The sequence below is a fragment of the Cylas formicarius genome, unplaced genomic scaffold (genome assembly GCF_029955315.1).
Source record: "Cylas formicarius isolate icCylForm1 unplaced genomic scaffold, icCylForm1.1 PGA_scaffold_9__14_contigs__length_23061073, whole genome shotgun sequence".
NCBI lineage: Eukaryota > Metazoa > Arthropoda > Insecta > Coleoptera > Brentidae > Cylas > Cylas formicarius.
Window position 1 is genome coordinate 21,362,230 of NW_026844365.1, and position 23,510 is coordinate 21,385,739.

General features: G+C 33.7%; 1 protein-coding gene and 1 long non-coding RNA gene across 11 annotated transcripts in view; one reads left to right on the forward strand and one right to left on the reverse strand.

Moving 5' to 3' along the window:
• Nucleotides 1–7,530: 7,530 nt before the first annotated feature.
• Nucleotides 7,531–11,898, reverse strand: LOC132707932 (uncharacterized). Of its 2 annotated transcripts, none has more exons than XR_009619800.1 (3): nt 10,860–11,898; nt 10,179–10,344; nt 7,531–8,743 (listed from the first exon to the last, which is right to left on the reverse strand). It is a non-coding gene; the product is annotated as an uncharacterized LOC132707932 (long non-coding RNA). The 2 variants fall into 2 exon arrangements; XR_009619799.1 differs by lacking the exon at nt 7,531–8,743 and adding an exon at nt 8,751–9,880 and having other exon boundaries at nt 10,860–11,893.
• Nucleotides 11,899–12,415: 517 nt separating this feature from the next.
• LOC132707927 (putative nuclease HARBI1) overlaps nt 12,416–23,510 on the forward strand; it is a 44,215-nt gene continuing 33,120 nt past the window's right edge. For 4 of the 9 annotated variants that reach the window (XR_009619791.1, XR_009619790.1, XR_009619795.1 and 1 more), the window contains exons 1-2: nt 12,416–15,869; nt 15,924–16,017. The gene's annotated coding sequence lies outside the window, so the exon portion shown is untranslated. Of the gene's footprint in view, nt 15,870–15,923; nt 16,018–20,807 lie in introns of all 9 variants that reach the window. The other 5 variants (XR_009619794.1, XR_009619796.1, XR_009619792.1 and 2 more) reach the window with 5 other exon arrangements.

Below are 23,510 nucleotides of genomic sequence, written 5' to 3' on the forward strand. Positions count from 1 at the left end.
TGCGGCGAGCACATCAAGCAAAGGTTGCAAAGTACGCTGGCAACATGGCACTCATCACGGGCGTGTCCGAACATCTACACGTCCCAGAAGGTAAAATCTCCACCACCTCTGCGACCATTTCGTGGAAGGGAGTGTGGTGTCGTGATTCCATATCAGCCTTAAAAGAACTAGGCCTTAGTTCGGGTCTGCTCTCAGGCGTGACTACTCGCGTCCTGGACGAGGTTCAACCGCACGACGCTGGTTAGGGGGAGAAGGTAGCGGGGTGAAAGACTACGGGAGACCCCGCTTCCTTCTTTCGGAACGGGTGCTGCGTCCCGACTGGTCGCCTGCATAGAGATACGCAGCGCGGCTGGGAACACGCACAACTTTCCCGACCTCAGTCCGCCGCTATGCACAACTCCCGTCGGAATATTCGTACGACCATCGGTGCGACACTATTCCTTGATGAACGACGGCATCAGTTGGCATACTATGATGATTTTTTCCACCGAGTCGATGCATAGCATCCGTAATGGGAGGAGGGACTGGGTAAAAACAAAAGTACTTAATTGTTTGATATGTCTAAATGTAGCCATACTTTATATAACATCCCCAAATTTCAAAATTATTCGATAATTGTAAGTGACGTCGTCGCGTTTAAATTGAACGCGATTTTCACATGGATTTTTTCAAATATCTCGAGCAGCGTGTGTGATACAAGAAAACCATAAATACAAAAATTGTAGTTCTCGATGTGGACTATAACACTGTTTAAACGAATTGGCTCTATTTTTGACAAATTTTGGTTTACGGCTAATAATTTAATTGCAAAAAGAACAATTTTCATAGCCTTTTAAATTTTTGTTTATAATTGAAAAACCCTGTAGATAATCGAAAAATGTCCTAAAATAAAAGATTTAGTCCCAGATCTGCCGCGTTTTCCTGTTCAAGAATTTTCCGATCGAGTTTATCGTTTTGGAGAAAATAATATTTTTGTGGAAGCCAAAAAAAAAGCAAAAATTTTTTCAAATTTTTTTAAAAAATTCTTTGCGATGTTTGATTGCACCCACTCCTAAGGTTTGAGTGCGCGTATGGTCTTCTACAGGCCTGAAAAATCTGAAGTCGATAGCTTCAAATTTAGGATACCTACCACATATTTTAATATAGAACAAAATATACTGAACACCCTGTAAAATTTGTGAAAATATTGAATACAAAAATTTTAGCTCTGTATATGCTCCGTATCACTTTGTACCTGAAACTGAATGCCGATACATAACTTTCTAATTATAGCAAATTTTCTTTAAAAGAAGAACCCACTTTTTAGCTATTCCAAAATTGCCGACACACCCTGCACATATTTCAAAAATCTGATTTTCTGATACGAATCTCGCGCTTCTTTTGATACAAACGTTTTTTCGATTCTGTTTACAGTTTTCGAGAAATCATGTTTTCTAGGTTTTTAGAACCCTGTATATAATCGAAAAAATGCCCGAAATAATTAATTACAAGTAAATGGAGACCGTTGGGGTGGATTTTATGGTATCTGCGGCTACGTAGCAACGTAGTTTAAAAAATTAAAAATTTCAATTTTGGGAGAAATCGCGACCAAGTGCTTATGAAAATTTTGGATCGAGGTGGTTATTAACCGATCCGGCTGCAATTTGGCATGAAGATACCAAAAACAATACCAAAAAGTCTTATCCAAGTTGTACCGTTTGCCGTCGGGAACGGTTTTTGTGGGATGCTGCAAAATGTTATAAAAGTTAAGAAGTAGATTTGTTATTAAATATTATGTGTGCCTTGACAATGATTTCCATGAATTCTTTTCCAGATTTGGTTTAAACATTTTTGCTACTTTCTGAGGGAAGCAAATGAATACTCAATTTTTTATCTGAACCCTTTGAGTACATAACAAATGATTTGAACTATCACTTCTGAATATTGTTATCAACTGCACATACAAATATGCCAAAACAAGAAAGAAAACTCCTTTTTAAAAATTAAAATGAAATAAAAATAAATAGTTGTGAACAATATGTTTTCCACCCAAGACTCACAAAACATCCACTACAATAATAATAAATCTACCTCAATGTATTAGCGAAGTGCTAATTAGTTTTTTTTATAATATGTTTATTATAGATTTTCTTTTGGTTAGTTTTGTTTTGCTGATTGTTTATAACAAAGTTTTATTAAGAAACGAAAATGAATCATTTTTGTAGTTTAGTAGTATTCAAATATCAATAACAATTTTTTTTACCTATACTTATCTATACTAGTCGATACTGTACACATCTATCTAACATGGACTATAGTTAATGTGAGTTTTAATCAACGTTTTTTTTCTTTTCCTTTTTGTTGCTACATAATTAACAAATTTCAAATGTGTCCTTTCCAGTGGAAGTAAAAACTTTTGCGAAACATCTTTCTCATGTGGGCTAGACTAATAACAAAAACTTACGTAAAAATTTCTCTCTGTCATACTAAAATTTCCTCGCAATTTCGTCACGGCCAATTTGGTAGCAACCGCACCACTCTGATCCATGACAATGATGAAGAAGCAGTATTATTTGAAGCCTTCTATCCATTCAAATTGACAAAGCTCATCAAAATGGCCAAGTTGAATTCGTCACAGAGGTCCTAAATACAAGTGTCAGTTGTAAAACTCACTACAAAGAAACTTTTACCTTAAAATTTCCTTGTACCTCCAAATGGTAGTGCCAACATGTCAAGGGGTTCTCAGATGACACAACTAAAAAGACGCTTCTGGAAAACAGCAACTTTTGCTTTCGATTCATACAGATACCGCCTTCGAAGACTGCTCCTTGCTTCTAAAATTGACAGAAAATTTGTGTATTCTCAACTCCATCAAAATTTACATGGAAATTCTGACAGCTAAAAAATAGAATTTTACAGAATTTATTTATTATTACCAAATTATTATTATTATTATTATTATTACAAAATCGGAAAAGTCGTTATAACAGATCTTGCTCATATCGCCTACACGGTCACTATGAAGTTTACACACCAGAAAACTGATGCTGATCAAATCGCCTACACGCAAAGCCAGCAATGAATGTACTTAGCAAATGCAGTCGTCAAATCGGACATGGTCGCTTCCTCATTCTGATAATCTCATTACGGTCAAATTCAGGTTTGTTTGCAGGATACTAAGTTTGGTTTGCTTATTTCCTTTTCGTTGGATGTTTTTAAACGTTCCACAGGATTCCCGTTGGTTGCCCCTACAATTCAATTCTTCTTCTTTTACTTCTGTTGGCCAAAACTGCTAGGATCATTCGTCCATTCAATTCATTGATGCGATTCACTGTTTCAATTCGGCGACATGGCTATGATCATTCGCCCATTGCCGATTCCCGTCGAGGATTTGCTTCTTCTCCAGCGAAGGAGACTAATCTTTGAAGTTCAATGTTTGTTCTCAACTTCCAAGATAATAGGACTGTGACCGATAAGAAAAAACGTCGTCTCCCATTTACCTCGCCTACAATCCGGGCCCATCCGGCCTCCATACCGGCGTGAACAGGAAAAAACAGCGGGTCCGACGACTACTCCTGATGAGACCTTTAATATGCAAAATGATTTATTAATGTTTTTTTTTTTCGTTGCCACTAGAAAATAAAAATTGATAATAATTTTTGATTTCATTGAAATCATAACATCAAGCTTGATGCGCCAACTCCGTTAAAGCACGCGCGCTAAAAAAGCGCTCCTGACGATATTAAATGTGTATCGGAATGAATATAAATTCAACCCAAAGAAATTGGCAATGTTGCAGTTTTTCCTGGCTTCGCAGAAGCGAGGACATCTATATACATCGGGCGATCCAAATATACACGTGTATATTTTGAGATGTGTAACACCATTAGGAAGCCCATGCCTTGTTTAAATAACTTTAAATATACGGCTTCGGGTTGAACATTCAGGCAAACAGTTTTCTGCATTGCGTAGACAACACTAAATTCAAGCCCATAGCCTAGTTGCTATTTTGATAGATGTCACTATATCTTGGTATTTTCAATTATACACACGAAAATTTACGACGCCCGTTTTAGGCCAGGGCAAAAATTTGTCCGGCTTCGCAATAGATGCGAGATATGCGATTTTGGGTTTATATATATAAGTATATATATATATATATATATATATATATATATATATATATATATATATATATATATATATATATATATATATATATATATATATATATAAGTGTTCGAAGTGTTTTCGGAGCGCGAGCATTGAAGATGCCAAGTGAGATTTTGGCGAAACGTCTGCAGGATTCCAGTCGGAGTTCAACAAGCGAACGGATGATCCCGGAATATAGTGTCATCATTATATATATATATATATATATATATATATATATATATATATATATATATATATATATATATATATATATATATATATATATATATATATATATATATATATATATATATATATATATATATATATACTAACACTGAAAAATAAACTACGAAATATTCAATAATGTGTCACCATTACCACCGAATAATATTCTCATATATTACTTTTTTTAATGTACCTAAACTTAAATCTTAACAATGTTTTTCTAAATATACTCTCAAGGTGCATAACTAGTGTATAAAACTCTGAACTAAAGTATCTGTCTAGGTGATTTTCGACATATTCTCTATAAACTTTTGCCTCGGGATAAAAAGCGTCTCTTTCGTTCCTTGGATACCATCTAAATTTTTTTCCCAAATTGATTTTAAAAAATCCCCCTTTCAAATTCCTGCTCTAAAATACCCATTATACAGTGTGGCTTAAAGACGTTACCTAGGGCTGCGAGCGGCTTCGGATATTTCCGGTGATATATTAGCCAGGGCTTTGGTTTGTCAATTCTGATGGTCAAGGCACGCGTATAGTATGCAACACCTTGTAAACTTGTTCAGTCATTCATTTATTAAGCACTCCCTCCGTTGGTGCCAAATAAATTAATCTGGCGTTTATCAAAGAAACACAACAAAAAATATACGACTATGACAAATAAAGTCATAAGCAGTTGCCGAGAACAATAATAAAACCGAAATCTCATTCGATCAAATTAAAAATTAATTAATGTAATCAATTCTTCTACCCGGAAATATCCGAGAATCCATAGAAATCTCTAAACAACCAAACCATCTTAACCGCGACTCTGTTTTTCACCAATATGGAAATCTGAGACAATGTTCATGTCCCTCTTTTAGCTCCGCCTCTCTCAAAAAGTATAAAGTATAAAGAAGTAAAAGGACAACCACAGCTATAGGAGATTTAGTGCATAGTGATGTCTGCGGACGAATGAATCCATAAATTAAAGAGGGTCGTAAGTACTTCCAAACTATATTAGATGATTGTTCTCATTTCTTAACAATCAGAATTTAAAAAACCAAAAATAAAGCTAGTGAAAATCTTGTACAGTATGTTCCAGATCTTGAAAGACAAAATCAAGTCAAGGTTAAAGCATATAGACTAGATAATGGAGGTGAATTTGTTTCCAGCTCAAGATCTTTGGTTGTCGAGCCTGGTATACCATATTACCAAAGAGTAATAAGTTAGACGCTAAGCTAAGAGTATAAAATTAGCCATGAGAAGAAAGATACAAAAAAGGCAACAGAAGTAAGAAAAAATACAGTATACTTACCTGATCAAGAAGAGGATATAGAAAAGAGAGAAAACAGGGAACTAAATAAAATAGATGAATAAATGAATGAAGAACAATTTCAAAGGGATGGTGAGTTACAAGAAAGAGTTGATCGAGTTGATAGCGCAAGCAGTGATGAACATGATGAATGTTTACCAATAAACAATATGACAATAACAAGACATGGAAGAAGACTGGCGAGACCTAAAACACTAAGTGACTATGAAATCTACAGTGCATATTGTTTACTTATATCAGCGAAAGATGAACCCAAAAGCTATGAAGAAGCTTGTAAAACTGGAGACTGGAGGGAAGCCATAGAAAAGGAAATACGAGCTCATGAAAATTCTCAAACATGGATTCCCACAGAACTTCCTGAAGGTCATAAAGTCATAGACACAAAGTGGATATTCAAAGTGAAAGAAGATGGTACGAGGAAATCCAGGTTGGTTGCAAGAGGTTTTCAAGTACCTTATACCGAAAATGACAACTTCAATTACTCACCGGTATGCAGATTGGCCGCAATAAGACTACTTATTTCAGTATCTTTGCAGAATAATTGGAAACTGCACCAAATTGACGTTCCTACTGCATTTCTCAATGGAATTTTAGACAATGATGTGTACATAAAAACACCAGACGGTTTGAAGACGAAGTCTAGGTATTTAAGATTAAGACGTGCTTTATATGGACTATGGATAGTGTTCCATACAGAAGATTGGTATGTAGTTTAATGTATCTGATAACTGGACCAGATATTGCATATAGTGTTTCATACTTATCTTGATTCTTGGACAAACCAAATATGTGTGTATGGAATGCAGCGAAGAAGATTCTTCGTTAGCTCAGTTGCACTATTGACCTTGGACTAACATTCACCAAGCCAGACCACAAACTTACAGGTGTATGTGACGCTGATTGGGGTGGCGACCATTTAAGTCGCAAGAGTGTTAGCGGTTTTGTGTGTTTCCATGGCAAAAACTCAATTGCATGACACTTACGAAAACAAAATTGTGTTGCATTATCATCAATGGAGGTAGAATATATTTTCGCAGGACTTGCAGCACAAGAAGTTGTTAATTTGAGAGGTGTGTTAAGTGACTTAATAAACAAGTGTGGACCAGTGACTTTGAACTTAGACAAATATTAGTGCCATATCTATGATCAAGAACTGTGAAAACTAGGCGTGCTAAACACATTGACATAAAGTACCATTTCATCAAAGATCTACATTTAAAAGGTGCTGATACGTTCACGAAATCTTCAGGAAAAGAAAAATTTGTTAAATTTAGATCAATGGTGACAAGCAAAAGTAACACTTAAGGAAGTTGTATGTTATTGGACAATTTAAGTGCATTTGATTGCAGTTTGTTGATGCATTTAAATTGAGGGAGTGTGTTGAATGTATTAGTGCAGAACGCAGTTAATTTGCTTTGTGTTAAAGAAGTCTACATTAACTGTATGAGTGTTTTAGTTATTGTCATATAGATGGTACTACATGTATTGTTTTGTAATAATACTTTCTTTGGTCTACGTAATCAAAAAGAAAAAATACGCGGTGGAATGGCCGACCAAGTAGTTTAAGTGTAGAATGAATTTTGTCAGTTTTCTTATACAAAATTCCAATATTAAATACATCCTTCTTAAATAAAACGCTTCAGTGTGTGTTATGAGACCCACATAATTCAAGACAGCAATTGGTAGGACCTGCTGCTGTGAGAATTCAACGTCGAAGAAATGTGTGTGATTACAACTGCTGTCGTTCTTGCAGTAGAAAGTATGGAAAAAAAGAAAAGAAAAAGACATAAATGGGTGAAGTCGTGGTTATCCAAACGTAATACATACTGTTATTTATGTTTTAATGTTAAATGTTAATTTAATAAATGAATTGAGATTAGAATCGAACGATCACCGAAATTATCTGAGAATGGAATGGAATTTAAACAACTCCGCATTGATTTTTTTTTTGATAACGTCTTCTTTGCTGAATCTTCGTTCATTTCTTTCAACTTCTCAACTAAAAATTTGTATGCCTCTTGTTTTAATATTTTATTTTAAAACTCTTCATTTTATCGTGCACAAGCACGAATTGTATTTACATAATTCTATGAATTCCCTCATAATGACTTCGTGTTTCTTTGATAATCTAGAATTTGCCATTTTTTCCAGGGACTAATCTGCCACGAAAATTACGTAGAAACGGTCTTGGCGCGAAACCTAAACAAAACTGAACATACACTGACAAGTTGGCCTTCGCACTTGCTTTAAAAATCAGACACAATCTGATTCCCTTCGAGCCACGCTTGGAACTGAACGCGCCGTGAGTTTTGACAAATTCGCACTTACTCGCGTGTCTCGACCTGTACATGCAAGTCTTAACACTTGCCTGCATGTGTATAGGCCACTAATCAGTTTATTAAACACTCGCTCCGCTCGTGCCAAATAAACACTTGTTGCATAATATTCTATTGACTCGCAAGTTTATAAAATAAATAAATTAATAAATGAGTGAGTTAAAAAGTTTACCGAACGTGTTGCATACTATACTTTTTCTACGATCGTTAATTTTTGGGTACATTTTCGCAAAACAACACGAATACATTCACTGACATGACTGGCAGAATTGACAAACGTCAAAATTCAAAGCCTGGGAAATATCTCCGAAAACATCCGATTGCTCCCATGGCTGCATGGGAAACGTAACTGACGTGGTAAAGTGGCGCATCCCGCACGCTAGATCGGTGCGTAATTAAGTATTTTACAGACGGGAGTAGAAAAATGCCGTTTACCGTACTTGTTGCATAATATACTTTTCGTCTTCAAAATGAGCACATAAATTACATATCTAAATATGTGGAGGCTGTTACAGTGAGATGAATAACCATCCACGGTCAATATTACATTGCCAGCTGATTTTAGTGGTACAAAGTGCTAATTTAATCAATAAAAAAATCGGGCTGTTGTGTTACTGGGGCTGCTGTTGTGTTACTCAAAAATGACATCAGGGATGTATTTTCAACGTGCTTCCCAGCACGAAAATGTTGTCAGGATGGATGGATGCATGTGCAGCGAAAACAATTTATCACACTGAAAGTTTTTAACTATTTTATTTTAAGTCTTAAAATTATTACAAGTATAGAGCAGGTTTCGCTTAACCTATTCGAAACTGAGACTTGAGTTAGACTGACTTTGTCTATTTGGAAATCTGAGAAAGAAGATGCTCTTCGCGTTCAAATGTATACTTGACCGTGAGAGTAAAAAGTCTTTCCATGTTCGATTAGAAGTGATGCTATTAAAAGTGTTTGTGTTTATTACATTTTTACATTTACGAAATGTGACTCTAAAAGTGTATATATAACTTTGAGGTACAAGATATCGCACTGAAAACATCTAAGTGGAAAAAATGTTCAATAAGCACCTCGTATAGACAGATCGCTCATTCTTTCATCGCAAGTCTAGTAATTGCAAAAAGTTTCGCCTCCCAAATATATAATTATGATTATATATTATTAGAAAATTAAAAACTAGTATAAAACAAGTCAATAAACAATTAACACTAAATGTAACAGAATTAACATTACCAAACCTTAAAAAGTGTAGTTTATTGTCTCAAAATTTAAAAAAAAATTTGGTAGCAAAAATTTTATGGCGGCTACCGCAAAAAATTCCCCGTCGAAAATAGTTATCAGCAATTGTTAAATGCTAAAAATACATGTAGAAATTGCATTTTGTCTACCGGACTTTAGATTTACCTTTAATTATAATAGCATTTTATAAAGTGTTTTATTAACTCGTACATGAATTATTCAATAAGGCCTTTATTGAAAAGAATAAAATATATTGTTGCTTATAAACACAACAAGAAATTACATAAAAATATGTGCTGAATTTTTTAATAGCATAAGAGTATTTATTTTTTATTTTTCAAGGAACTTTTATATTACTTGATTTGAGAGGATCACCACCTTTAAAAATTGCAAAAAAGAAGATGAAACCAATAAAAAAAATGTTCATTTATAATAAAATAAAATATTGTTAAATGTTAGTAGAATAACTACAGCAAAAATTTCATTAACTGTAAAATGAAGATTTAAATGAGAAGCACTTGTTGACAATATGTTACTGTGCCTTCTTTTTAAAAACTGATGATCGCTGGTTATTCTGTGCCAGAGTTCTCTATAACTTGTTATGTTGTTTTGACTACCACTGAAGATTAAGTTCTACCTAGTAAAGAAATTATTTTGACTTGTTAGAAATATAGCTTAAAAACGCCCCCCAATCAACAAAAATTTCTCTTATGTTCAAGATGGAAAAATTTCAGTTACAAATTATGCAGGAAAAATACAATATTTTAGATAGAAAAAAAGTTGGTAACATATTACCAACAAAATAATATTTTTGAGGAATATGAAATTATTTGATAAATTTTATCAGTCTTCTTAGAAAAAAAAAGATACTATTTGGCACTATGGGCAAATAGAATGACCAGAAAACAAGTAACCCGATTTACAACAATATTTACCTAAAAGACACTGCACTGCCTAGTTTATCAAGACTTTACCACCTCTTCTATAGTTTAAAGGAGTGATGTGACGCCCACATATGGAGGATTTTCTAAAACTATTAGCCTCCCTGGCGGGTCCATCTTTAACAAGCAATGTTTCCTTACAATTTCATCTTTTGGTAAACTAAAAAATAAAATGTAAATTGATTAATTACATGGATATAATAATATTAATAATAATGTTTTCATTTCCACAACACACACTTTCTCATATATATGAACAATGTATTCTCGTAACAAACGGAACATATATACATATACAATGCAGAAATCAACAAAGTTCAGTGATGGACTGGCTACAAGTGACCAGACCACCCTGCTCCACTCAACTGTAAACTTAATATGGGAAATATAACATTTGGCACAGCACATAAAAACCAATATATAACCTTTTTACTCTGCAACAGGTGATATCAATCATTAATTATTGTAGGATGTTAAAATAATACTAAAAATGTGGCGTTTAAAATTTGGTGGAGAAAAGGATTTAATTTTATGTAATAAATAAATCAAAACTAAGAAACAGACATATATGAAAGTCTACAAAAAAAAGGGATAGAGAACATGGATCAGTCTCATAACTTATCCAAAAACTTGTATTAAATAGTTATTCACACAAAGGAGGTAGGTGATACTTACGAGTCTAGGACATAGCTTACTCTCGAGCCAAACAATGGTTGGGAAAATAGTCGGAGACTAATCAAGACCTCTTCTTCCCAAGTTGTGCATATAATATTTTGCCTACTCAAGTTGTCCCGAATCCAACAAGCAGATTTACAAAATCAGTATTTATTGATAGAACTATTTCTATTTAATCATTGTCAAATTGTGTGTGTACGTACTGCAGTATTCACTTACCTCCCTAAGGAGGTAGGTAACCTACAAATAATGTACCCCAAAATTTTGAATAGTTGTCTAGAATTTCTGGTTATGTAATTTTTGACTAACCGAAAGGCAATTTTATTTTCACTAAGGGTGATGACAAACGAAAACTTTCCCACAGTGAGGTTTACAAGCATTTGTAACTGTCAAGGAGTATTTATTGCAGCTTAATTGTTTTTTTATATTTTCTGCAATTATTGTACACTAAAACATATTACCCAAACATCTTTCCTATGTAGCTATTTAAGGGTATATTGCAGTTTGTTAAATCACTCGGGTTTGTCCATACCTGCCACACTTCCAATTTCATGAAGGAGCAAGTATTGAAAGCACAAATTATACAAATTTGTGAGTGGGAATCCTATAGAAACCACTTTTAAATCTTTTAAATTAACTTGTACATAAAGCAACAGTTACCCGTACATAGGCACATTCTTTTTCTTACACTTTTGACCACAAACACAAGTTTTTCACAAAAACACGAAAAAGGTACACAGAGAATGATAACCACCAAAAATGTAAACAAAGGCACAGACTGTTAATATTCTCTGGTAAGAGCAATTCCTAGCTCGGCGTTACCAATATTCGGATTTCAGAGACTGATTTTGCGTTCTTATGAAAATTACTCAATTTTTTCTGAAAAATTACTGTAATGAGGCAACTCTGTTATATGAGCAAAACCGAGAATATCATAGCCACCTGCAGTGCATCACTTTTTAGTAGGGCCACTATATTTGGATATATGGATTTCTTACACATGTCCGCTACTGACCTGGCAGCAAGTAAAAACTCTCGTTCTATTTACTCAGGGCTGAGGATTTTCTCCTCTGTGTAAATATCTCCCTCCCTCCCTCCCCCAACTTTCTCAATATTACTTTTGATAGTTTGGCCTTACCAGATGTGCGGGCTGTAATATTTGTTTGTTAACCGAAACCTGCCTTCCCATTGTGCCCTACGAAACCCATCTACATCCAGAATATCTAAGTCATCACTATACATCTCGTCTTCCATTACGTCAAGTTTAACAAATTCCAGTTACGTTTATGTTTCCTTAAAGCAAGCCGCCACCCCAACAACTCAATCACACTTTTCATGCTATTCATCAACTGATTATCTTAATAACTGGCCAAAATTCTCCAGCAACTGGGTTATAAGTAACATTCCGTTGGTGGTTAAGGACATAGGTACTTACCCACTTGTTATTACTGATTATTTACATTGGTGGAGCCAATCCTATCCATTACGAGATCTTGCGTCAGCTCGTGGGCAAGTGGCCCGAGGATAAGTGCCATGAAGGAAATTTTCCGTACGGTGATTAATGTACCATCGGCTTTCGGTACAACAGCGAAGGAGTGAAGACTACCTGAGTATTGTTGTGCAAATCTTTAGGCATCGGCCCTAATTTTTATTGTTTTCTGTTATTTGGTGAGTCCATTTAACGCATCCAGTTATATATCAGTTTTTGTGGCTGGTAGTTTCCTCCTCTTGACCCTCTAACCTCAACCATGGGGGACTCTTCGGGGGCGAGGGCCCCCCGACGGTTAGTGCAGCACAAGAAAATGACAGTTTATCCAATGATTCTCAAAATCGTCCGTTGAACGCCATTATTTGTAACATTTTGCCACCGGATTGCAAAAAAACTGCTGAAGATATTTCCAGGCTCCAGTATTTTGATGTGCCCTCAGGTGAAGAGTTGTCAAAGTTATCGGCAGAGATCCAGATTATCAAGAATCAGTTCGAGCAAGACGCTGAAATCCTGCGGGAAGTTGCCAAAATCTCCGCAAACATATGAAGGACAGTAAATCGGAAAACAAAATATGAAATCACCGACCAGGGGCCTTTTATGGTGATTCTGGAGGGGATTACAAGTAAGGTGGGGAATCTTCATCCTATGAACTTTGGGAAGTTACTTCAAGCGCAGAAAGTTCAAGGTATATTGAAAATTTCTAGAAAAGGAGCCAATAAAATCGGTTTGGAGTTTAACACCTCTGAGTCTGCAAATAAATTTTTATCTAATGAAACCTATTCGACAGCTGGTGGGTATAATAAGTATATACCTCAAAGACTAGTCACTTGCCGAGGGTTGGTGAGGGACATTGGTGACTTAATTGATGAGGATGATTTTTACTCTGAGGCAGAAGCCAAGGTTAACATCGGAAGATCGCTAAAGCGCGTTAAGATTGTTAATGTTCGCAGACTAACTAAAAGGGTCAAATGCCCAGGTGTTCTGCCTGGCACTTTTGGTTTCAAGACAGTTCCATCTAATGATTATATAATAACATTTGACGGTAAAACTCTTCCAGAATCAATCAGTATCTATAAAAATGAGTGTTCAATCGAAAAATATGTTAGTCCTGTTGTCTTATGTATGAATTGTTGCAGGTTTGGTCATTGGAAAAACCAATGTAAAAGCAAGGGTAGATGTAGTTTCTGCGCTGGAGATCATCCAGTATTTCATTGTGAACTGAAAGAACAGTTTTATAAGAAGAAACCATGCCCGACAGACCACTTAAATCATGAAGGTAAATGCAGCCTGGGTAATTGCGAAATATCTCCAAAGCCAACTTGCATCCATTGTAAAGGCTCTCATCAGGCCACTGATAGATCATGTCCGGAAATGGACAGACAGAAGAAAATCAATGAGGCTATGGCATGGTACAACTTGTCCTTTTTTGAAGCGGCCAAACTCTTTCCAAGAGGCCCCAAATCAAGTGAGTTTAATCGCTCTAATGAAAATTTCCCTCCTATTCATAACACGGTTGCCCCCGTCTCTCAGCCTTCCCCTAGATCTGCTTCTAAAACTTATTCTGTCATAGCAAAAAAGCGTAAGTCCCCCCAAATAGAATCAGGGTATGATAGGGACGCCCACAGGGATTGTCTCGTGCCGCCGTTGACTAGGCAGAAGTTGAATCACACTAGCAAAAGTCAATCTTCTCCCTCATATTTAAATGATTTATCGTCAGAGTCCGAGATGGACACTGCTTCTCCAGGGGTTTCCTCCTCTGGTGAATTTTGGTATCGGTTTGAAAATTAAAGAAAAAAGTCTTGTCCAATATACCCAGTAAAAGTGCTCACCATGAAATTGAGAGTCTTTTTGACTCCCTGCCTCCTCCCGGAGGATGCAGGTTTTAATTTATTAATGTTCCCAGATCGACAGTCAAATCTTTCTGTTAAAATTAGTAATTTCTCAATTATTCATTGGAACACTTGCGGTATTAGAAGTAATTGTGATAGTATTATTAGACTTATTCGTGACTTTGGTCCGGATATAGTCATGATTAATGAATCTTTTTTACTCCCATGGGAAGAGACATTTATATTTACCGATGCCTCTAAGGGACCAGATGATAGAGTTGGCTTTGGAGTATTTATTCCGTTTCTCAATGTTAGGGTCGGGCATGGGTTGAATAGCGCGTTTTGTATTTGCTCTGCAGAAATGGTAGCTATTAGTTACGCCCTAGATCTTATATTAGATTATAATATTAAACAGGCAGTAGTTGTGTCCGATTCCAAAAGTGCCCTGCAGAGCTTCGGATGCAGTGCGGTTGAAGCTTCCAACAGCTACATTCTACTAGATATTAAAGCAAAGATTGATATTTTAAAGCGCAGACTTGGGGGGAAAATCCGAAAAATCGACATTTAGAACTTCTGAGATTAGTCTCCTTCGCTGGAGAAGATCCGAAAATCCTCGACATTTGGAACTTTAAAGTTTAGTCTCCTTCGCTGGAGAAGATCTGACAATCCTCGACATTTGGAACTTCAAAAATCAGTCTTCTTCGCCAGAGAAGATACGAAAATCCTCGACATTTAGAACTTCAAAATTCTGTCTCCTTCCTGGAGAAGATCCGAGAATCCTCGACGGAAGTCGGCAATGGGCGAATGATCCTGGTAGTCGTGCCCAACAGTTATCTGTGAACGCATCATTGAATTGAATGTACCATCGGTCACTGATCTTCGTTTTGTCGTAGCCAGAGAGAAAACTTTCGCTCTATGACATTTATTTGTAAACTTATTCTTTGATCTCATATTTCGAAATTAAGGAAATTCTGGGCTGCTCAAAGGAAATAGGTTTTACTTGAGTTAGCTATGTTGTGCATTAATCCTGCTAGAACATGGCTATGCTTTAATTTTAGCGTACTTAAACATATTTCACCAGAATTCGCCCATGCCAAGACACTTCCTATATACCACAGCAAAATGAAACCGTTTTCACTGTATATATTTTAGGCGTTTTGAGAATCGAGAATTTTTGCATAAATATGAGGTTTTACTAGTAAATTATGGAAATGCTAGAATTTAGTAGTCGTTTGGATGGTGAAGGCGATGTGAGCAACACCACTGTTGTCTAATTATAATGATTTAACCTAAAACAAACCTCCCCTATGGTTTGTTTAGAAGATGTAGGTAAAATTAAACAAATTCGGTCTTCATGTTTGGCTTGTTTTTCAGCGGGAATGCATGAATGGACTCGATCCTGTATTATCTTATATATGGAGTCAAAGCAGCCAGAATTTCTAATGGAATTTGAAGCAGTTGAAAGCAGGCTATCTGTATTAGCTATTTATACGAAACTCGTGGAAACGGGGTAATTTTGAACAAAATATGAGTTTCTAGTTGTTAAAGCTCTATGAATAGAAAACCAGTTGCTGTTTTTCTCAAGTTTCATATAGTTGCAAGGATGACATATTTTGGGTGCTGTCACATAATGGCACCAGTATTTGATGCTGCTAGGAGGGAATTTTAAAGTACAACCTTTTGGCATTCGAAGTAAGTTTTACAGCTGATATTTGCTATTTGTATAACCAAGGATTTGTGTTTAAGTTGACTTGGTTATCTTGTTGAGCTTTGGTTATGTGAATACCAAGTTCGCAATGAAGAAATTGGAAGGCTATTTGAACAGATGGGTCATTTTCAAGTAAGCTTCTGTTAGTTCTTATCAGGCACATGGACATGTTTATACCACCAGAAAGAGTTTTGAAATTTGCATGTTATTCTGAAAATTTTAAAAAAGAAAATACCTAATAGGAAATAATTTTTTTTTGCTATTTTAAAATTTCACAAAACTGCAAGAATGAATCATATAAATTTCTTGACAAACTTTTGTAGACTAATGAATAGCGGTACTAACTAACCACATTTTTTATAAGAAAAACTTCAATAACATGTACGGATCATTTAAATTTTTAATTAGTTTTGTACAGTTTTATAAAAGTTTTACTTTTGGGATGTGGGAAGCCATATTATGCTTATTTTTTACAGTTGCTTTCATAAAAGTGGTAAAAGTTTTATTTTTTTACATTATCACATGTTTGGATTCTAACATCAAAATGAGTGTTTGTTGTACCTAGATTGTAAGGTTTTTTAAATAATTTGAGTTATGTCAAAATATAATCTAATGTTAATTTTTTAATAACATAAGTATTTAACATACATTAATGAAATTGACAGTAGAGTGTAATAATACACCCTATTTAATATCCCAATTATAAAAAACTTGCCATCTGATAAAGGGGGACCAAAAATGTATCCTATTCTAATAACAAAATTTAGTTTTTATCACTTGATTAATCTAAATTAAACTCCATATTTTTAACTTACTTTTCTCGTTTTCCGAGAATATGCGAAATTTTGATTTTTGTTTGATGTTTTATAGTTGCCTATGGTATTTAGAAATGAAAGATAATTTATTGTACTTTTTTCACAACGGTTTAATGACAAGGCACTTTCATCATGAGAAATCAGACTAATATTATCGCTGTTTCGAAATACAAAGTATTTAATTACAGATCCTAATTACATTACAGTTATCCTAATATCCTTTAATCACATTTGAATACACCAAATACGTAAAATATAAAATATAATACACAAAATACACAGGTAGGTCAATGTGCAGTGGTTTATGAATCAATATAATTTATCTTACTGTAAAAAAATCTTTCACAGTATAGAAAGATTTTTTGATTAAGAAAGTTTTTATTTTTAATATGAAAGCCTCGAAATCTACTTGTTTAATATTATTTGGAAGCTTACTGATGAATATTAGAGTAAAATAGTTTTTGCTATAAGTAGATTTTTTGAATATGAGAACTTCCAGGTTTATCTTCATTAATATGGGTAATATAAGAGTGAAATGAGCGTTCTTTTATATTTTTTATTAATTAACCAAACCAATATGTATCAGCAAGGTATTATTAATTCTCAAAATATTGAAGTGTTCTTTACATCAACTCTATATGTTAACTCCTCTATTATTCTTATTGCTCTTCTTTGTGGTGCAAAGATTCTATTTGCATCTCTCCTTATCAATATTACATAAGTAGCTATCGACTCAGACATGGAGAAATTATTGATAATTTTAGATGAGACTTTTTTTATCACATTTTTTTACTCTGCTAAAGTTGTTCTTAACTAAATTTTTATAGCACAATAGCGTTAAAAAGATATAATAATAAATAAAAAAAAAGTATTTTAAAAACCATTTATTGACATATCATTTCTAATAAAAAACATTAAATGGCATTCATTTATTGACACATGGAAATTAAAAAAAATTATATTAACAGAATGAGGTAACTAACTGAAACTCGTACTTCTGTCTTTCTCTAGTTTCTAAAATTCAGGAGTAGGCAGTACTCCAACATTGCTTAGTTCAACTTCAAATGGTAGTTCTTTTTTCAGAAATGTTTTTGCTTTCTCCTAAGTCAAAAAATATTTGATCATATGCTTTCCAGATAATATCTACATCAACTCGACTGTCACCACTGTCTATCCAACTTTATTCATCTTCTGACGCCTCTGACGAAACTTTTGTTTCTGAAGCCTCTTACCCAAATTTTGATTTCTCCATTTTATGTGACTTAGACAGGGTCGTGTCAAGTGACGGTTTGTCAATAATTGGAAAAAGTATTATTTTAATAAACCAATGATTAATACACAAGTGTCCAAGAATTTTGCTAGATCAGGAAATTCGAATTAGTTTCTGCATGCATTATACTAACGAATAAATGGAAGTGAAATTATATATCAATTACCACTGATCATGAGTCAATTAACGATTGTTTACTTTAGTATTTTTTATACTTTTAATAAGAAATATGACCTTTAAATGAAAGTTTCGGAATCAAAGCAAACTTCAAGAACCTTATATGCTGAATATCGATTGTGATACAGGCAGCAAATTGGTTTCTTAAAAATAGGTAAATCATGAGCAGGTGTCAATTAATGGTTGTCTACCTTAGTGTTCTTTAGGCTTTTAAAAGAAATGTAACCATCAAATGAAAGTTTCGGGATAAAGCAAACTTTTTGACTTTTTAGACCAATAACCATTTTTTCTGTCTTTGGCGTGTTAATTTGCAGTCCATGTGCAACAAACCATGCACACAAGTCTTACAAGCACCTTCCCATTGCTGTATCCAAAGCTTCAATATCTCGCAAATGTTGTCCAGAGTCAGCACTAGTTTCAAGAAAAGAATGTGGATGGTCGCCATTTCCAAAAATTTTCTTATATAAGTAAACGTTTTTCTTCCTTTTTATCTCACCTTTAGTTAGTTTTCGTTAGTTAATTGTCGTTAGAGTATGGATAATGAGAATAAAAAAATAACATAAACAGGTACCAAAAATTATGATAAATTCTATATTTCACTAGAGATCAATGATCTATCGGACATAAAACTTTTCAGATGATTTTTAAATATGTGTGTACAATCTTTACAGGAAATAGGTATTGACTTATCAGTTACGGCAGAGGTATATAAAAACAATTTTTGAAAAACTCTGTCCCTGCTGTGGCATCACTGAAACGAATGTTTGCAGTTCTTTGAAATACCAGTTCTGCTAAGTAACTGTTTTTTTTAATTTTAAGATTTTATCCAACTGATCCATATTAACATAGATGAGCCATGTTAGCCCAAAAAATTCTTTAACCTGATGATGGATTCTTAACATATTGAACACAAGCATTCTGCTCCTTCTTTATTCTATATTTATTAAAATTTGTAAGTAAGGCACCATATGCAATGTCAAGATAAGCAAGTGTCGACAGTACCAAACATTCCGAAAGCTATCTTAAATTCTTGAGTTAGTTTAAATTTTTAATTTGAATTTTGTCCATGTACAACTCCAGACACTGTTTACAAATCCTCTCTATTCCATCAGCGTGGGTTGTTCATGAATCGAACTTGCTGTTTCATCATTTACCCTGTTGGCTTCTTCAGAGCTTAATTGAAACATATGCTTGCGATTTCAAGCTTCAACTGTACTAGGTTATGATCAAGAATTTTCAGTTTTTTCAGATTTCAAATTTTTTGAATTTTTAATTAAGAATCCAAAATTTCCTTATGCCAATCTTACTATTTTTAAAATATGTTCATTGAATGTTAATTTCGCATCAAATATTACGCCAAAGTCATATTTTGTGGTAATTGATTTAATAGTAACTTTATTCAATTTATATTCAAAATGGCTCTTTTCATAAGTAACAGATATGGACATTGATTGATTGATTGATTGATTTGACATTAAAAGCTAATTATTTTTTGACCACTTTTTCCTTTGCTATTTTTCTGTATATTTTCATGTCATCAGTCAGAATTTTCAGTTTTTTCAGATTTGAAATTATTTGAATTTTTAATTAAGAATCCAAGATTTCTTTATGCCAATCTTACCATTTTTAAAATATGTTCATTGAATGCTAATTTCGCATCAAATATTACGCCAAAGTCATATTTTGTGGTAATTGATTTAATAGTAACTTTATTCAATTTATATTCAAAATGGCTCTTTTCATAGGTAACAGATATGCACATTGATTGATTGATTAATTTTGACTTTTTCCTTCCCTATTTTTCTGTATATTTTCATGTCATCAGCATACAGCAAGATATTTGAATCCTTAATACTTTGTCCTATGTCATTTATGAATAATAGAAATAATAGTGGGCCTAGTGTTGATCCCTATGACACCCTAGACAGAACAAGAGATGGATAAAAGGTAATAAAAAACACCAGTCCTTAGATAAGGAAAACTGGCTTTTTTGTACTCCCGTCTGTAAAATACCTAATTACACACCGATATAGCGTGCGGGAAGCGTCACGTTACCACGTCAGTTTCGTTTCCCACGGATTCGAGCCACTTCCGAGATTTTGCCGCACGGATTTGGGAGCAATCGGATGTTTTAGAAGATATTTCCCATGCCCTGAATTTTGACGTTTGTCAATTCTGACGGTTATGTCAGTGAATATATTCGTGTTGTTTCGCGAAAATGGACCCAAAAACTAGCGGTCGTAGAAAAAGTAATAGTATGCAACACGTTCGGTAAACTTTTTAAGTCACTCGTTTATTAAACACTCGCTCCGCTCGTGTCAAATAAACTCGTGAGTCAAATGCCGTTTAGCGCACTTGTTGCATAATATATTATTTTAAAATCTGTCAACATAGTATCCACCTGCCCCTCAGATGCTATGACTTTTATGACAAATTTTGTAAAATCTAAGAGATTTCGCAAAGTAGATCTGCGCTCTCGAAAACCATACTCAAAGTCCTTTATTAAGTCCTATTCGAGCTATTTTTAACTTGTCTGGAAATGTTTTTGACATTATTCCTATCTTAAAAATTAAGTCAAGTGGTTTTGCCAGGTAGAGTTTACAACTCTTTAAAATATCACGGGTAAAGTAATCGTGGCCTATAGTTGTCTTATTTTTTAGCTTTGATATTGCAGTAATAACATCGATTTCTATGACAGGAAAGGGCTGTAAATGAACGTCGGAATTTCAAGGAAACCCACCTGATAATTATAGTTGCTAGCCTGTAAATAAACGGATTTAAAATACATATTACTTGATTATTTTGAAACATTTGATTAGGAATACCTTTGTTGAATTCTTCATAATTCGACAAATATTTTTTATATGCAGGTGTAATATATTTTTTTGTTTATTCTCGATCGTAAAAATTTATAATCATCCAAACATTGGCATAACCATGTTTTTTTATATAATTTCAAATTTCGAACCTTAGATTTTTTATATCATGCCTTCTTGATTATCAAATATCGGGACAATTGAAATCGCTTTCAATTCATATATGGTGTTCCAACAAAAATTATTTTGACATTTAAGCGTAAGGTTGCCATTGGCAAATATTTTTTAAAATTTTCAAAGAAAATTTCACAGGCTACGGTAATACTATATACAAATCTTCTGGATTCCTCACCTAATTTTGTTATTTTAAATGGTATGCCCTATTTATTTTGGTTGCAATGAATTGTCGGATTTGTTTCTAATTAATTACTGAGCTCCGGCAACACCGCTTTTTCAGTAAAATGTGCCGGAACCCTGAAATATCTCCAAAACAGCCAAATCTGAAAGGATACATTTCAACATCTTAGGTCACCTAGTCAGATTTACCACCGTTAATAAAAAATTATTAACTTCTTAGAAGTGTTTCAACGGAAGGTTATCAGAATTATAAATCAGTGCGAAATCTGACAGCATTGCATGTCTGAAAATCAGCAAGTATTGAATTTTATTGTTCCAGGTCACTCAGTCACAGAAAAAACGTAAAATTAAAAAAAAACACATTTGCTCAAAATTAAATATGATTAATAAATCAATAAGACGTTATATGATTCCACAATGTCTTCTTGAAACTAACGTGCATGATAATTTTTATTATTTATTCTTATTAAAGCGAAAGTAATGTAAATGTTTAAAAGAACAATTTAAACAGATATAGATATGGATTTAAAACAAAGAGGCCATCATTGTATTTTGTTTCTGTCAACGCTATCCTTAAACGTGCACTATTAATGTAATATGTTTTCTTACAAAATATAATTACATTGAATAAAACGAACAGATTGTTTTCAATCATACCTAATTGCCTTCACTCAGGTTTTGGTATAAAATGAAAGAAAATTCTTAACAATGTTTAGGTGTGATCTTTCATCTTCATCGTTGCACTGTTTTGTGATGCTTAATTTTATTCAGTGCATATGTGATATACAAGGTGTTTTCTAATTGAATGTCAATAATTTGGGCGGCGATTTTTGGGTGAATTTTAAAAAGAAAACTTAGTATGAACATATGTCCTAAGCGTCTTAACTTTTGAGATACAGGGTGGTAAAGTTTTCAAAAATAAAATATATTTTTTTAATATCTTTAGATATTTTAATAACATTTCTCACACATGCACTATTTATTTAGTGTACCACAATTTTTTAAAAATATATCAGTGGCGGAATTACACTGATTTTTCTTAAAATAAAAATTATAAATAAAATAAATAAAAATAAAAAAATCATAAAAATAAAGAAATGTAATCCGATGTACGGTTCTCGCTTTAAAAAAATAAAAACCTCTTCTCTGCACGATCATAGCAATATCGTTAGTATGACAGCAGAGAGAATTATTATCATTACTATTTCTTACTTAAGTAATTGTCTATATGTAGAAGACCTGAAGGATCGTATAAGAACTGCCTGTGATTTAATAATAAACACTGGAGGTATACTTCAAAGAGTGCGTGGCAATATTGGGAAAAGATCTAAAGCGTGTGAGCCTTACGGCGAGGTACACTTTCAGCAACTCATCTATTTTCTATGTTTGACTTCTTTTCAAAAAAGCTGTTATTAATTTATTAACAGACAATTTTCTAAAAAAATATTAATACTAAGTAAGTATATTAAATAATAAATAAGAATAGATTTATATTTTATATTTCATAATCCCGATTTATCCAGTGCAGTGGCGACGTAATTAATCAAAATAATTGTTCTGATCTCGTAATTTTTTTTTTTGGTCCGTCGCACGGTTTTTACTTTCAAGAAATTAAATTTGTTTAGAAAGCATTGGAGATTGTAAAAATTATTTTTATTTTAAGAGGGGTCAGGGCTTGCTATCAATTTCTGCCCAAATAGACAGATGGAATTACGTAGGACCGCCACTGGTGTATTTAAAAAAAAAGTGGTACACTAAATAATACCCCTTGATACATAGTACATGGGTGTCAAATTTCATTAAACCAACTATAGTGGTATGACAGATATTAAAAAAATATATTATTTTTGAAAACTTAACCGCCCTGTATCTCAAAAGTTAAGACATATGTTCATATGAAGATTTCTTTTTAAAAATGGACCAGAAATTCGCCGCCCAAATTTATTATTATTGTTTATAATTATTATTACAATGAATAAAGTGCTGAGGAGAACCTATTATGCACATTGATAGTAGAATGTTATACATATAATAAATATTTAGTTATTGCTATGAAACAATATACTGTCCAAGCGACATTTAAATACAGACAAGTTTGGCGCACACACATCTGGGGATAAACTGTTCGAATAATCGAAAGTCTTGTTACTTATAAAATGCAGGCGATGCGAAGTCCTGATTTGTTCCTTT